Below are 2081 nucleotides of genomic sequence, written 5' to 3'. Positions count from 1 at the left end.
GGTGGGAGCAAGCTGATTATCCAGTCCCCTATGTGAGGCTGGAAAGCTGACAGAAAGGGGTGGGGCTCCAGGGCACATAAAGCCAGGGCCTGAGAGCTAGCAGGGGAATTTGACCCTGTAAGCAGCAGAGAGAGGATGTCCTGAAGGAAAAGGCTACAGGACCTGGACTGGCCAATGCTTAATTTGTCCTCTAGGGCTGCAAGGAAAAAGCCAAGGGGTTGTTTAGGGCATATGGTGAGGCAAGAAGCCAAAGTGGGGCAAGCTGAAAAGCGATTCGTTTGCATTTATGTTTTGACAATGCTTAAAACCAGTGGGCAGAGTTGTGGCTTCAGGGGTGGAAGAGGCCACAGGCAGGGTGTGTAAGAGGCACTCTGCTACTGGGGCTGAGACCCAAGAAGCTAGAGTGTAAGGCAGTGGACCTGGGGTTAAGGGTCTCATCCAGATAAAAAGGGCTGAAGCCAGGCTGGCAGAAGCTTGAAGAAGAGTTTTGCAGCCTGAGGGGCCCACTGTTGATTTGGAAATAGAGGCCTGCTACAAAGGGACCACTGAGAGTTATCTCTGAGGCACAGGTGTGACTATGGAGGTGGCTGGAGGTCACAATTCTAGCCTCTAAGGCAACTAAGGCCCTCTTAAAGAGGGAGAACATAAATTCCAATTTGTATTATTCTATTATCTGCCATATTATAACATTGTTCAGCCTCTTCCATTGATTCCACATCATTAAAATAGACAAATATACCACTATTGGCCTCAGGAACTATTGTTTATGTTGCCAAAAAAATGTGGTGAATTACTCTCATCACAGGTTGAAAGGGCTTTTACACTATATGCCAGTCAATGATGAGCTTAAATGGACACCCTGTATAACACTGTAATTTAAATCCCTTCTGAATTAAGTCTTTCCTCTTTGACTAACACAAATATTACAGCTATATACCTTCCAACAATCCAGCACACCTGCAGATAATTACTGGTATGTGTGACAAAGGAAGTACCTGAGCACAAACGCGAAGAAGTAGAGTTCACAGGCAGGTGTTACTGTCTATAGAACAGGTTGATTTCTGGCAGGCACTTGGGAAACTTAAGACCACCAAAGTTTTTAGCAGGATTTGGCCAGATACCTTTTGTGCAAACCTCTGATAATGTAAGATTTAGATTTGGCTGCAATAGAGAAATCATAAAGCCCCCTGAAGAGTCTGTATGTTGAGCATAGGAAAATGGAAAATTTGTGTTTATTGCTGTCTTGGGTTCTTAGGCATGGCATGTGTTTTAGGAAGTTCTGATGTCCTTCTAGTGCCAGTGAATGCGGTTGGAGAAGATGTTCAGCATCTTTCAGGACTGGTAAAGTTAAGTGTTCAGGTTTACCATTTTCTTATTACCTTGCAACAGCTTCTCTAAAATAAAGCTGATCAATAACAGTAAAATGGTCACTGTACATTACTGTAATGAACTTATCCATCACTGTCTTGTCATTGGGATACTGAGGGAGTGCGTAACACGTCCTGAGTAGTATGTAGATCATAGCATTATCCTGGAGAAGGACAGAGTCTATTATACATTAATTTCTCCTGCCCTGGCAGGGGGTTGGACTTGAAGATTTCTCCTGCCCTGGCAGGGGGTTGGACTTGAAGATCTATAGGGTCCCTTCTGACCCTACTTCTATGCAACACTGGTCAGGCCACAGCTGGAGTACTGTGTCCAGTTCTGTGTGCCCCACTTCAGGAGGGATGTGGATAACATTGAGAGGGTCCAGAGGAGGGCCACCCACATGATCCAGGGACTACAGGGCAGACCCTACAATGAGAGACTGCGGAACCTGAACCTGTTCAGCCTTCACAAGAGGAGGCTGAGGGGGGACCTGGTGACCATCTATAAACTCACTAGGGGGGACCAGAAGGGTTTGGGAGATACCTTGTTTCCCCTAGTGCCCCCTGGCATAACAAGGAATAATGGCCGCAAGTTGTTGGAGAGTAGGTTTAGATTAGACATCCGTAAGAACTACTTCACGGTCAGGGCGGCTAGGATCTGGAACCAGCTTCCAAGGGAAGTGGTGCTGGCTCCTACCCTGGGGATCTTTAAGA

This window comes from Gavialis gangeticus, unplaced genomic scaffold (assembly GCF_001723915.1).
Source record: "Gavialis gangeticus isolate Ggan-Ray unplaced genomic scaffold, GavGan_comp1, whole genome shotgun sequence".
Taxonomy (NCBI): Eukaryota; Metazoa; Chordata; order Crocodylia; family Gavialidae; genus Gavialis; species Gavialis gangeticus.
This window is presented reverse-complemented; position numbering follows the sequence as displayed.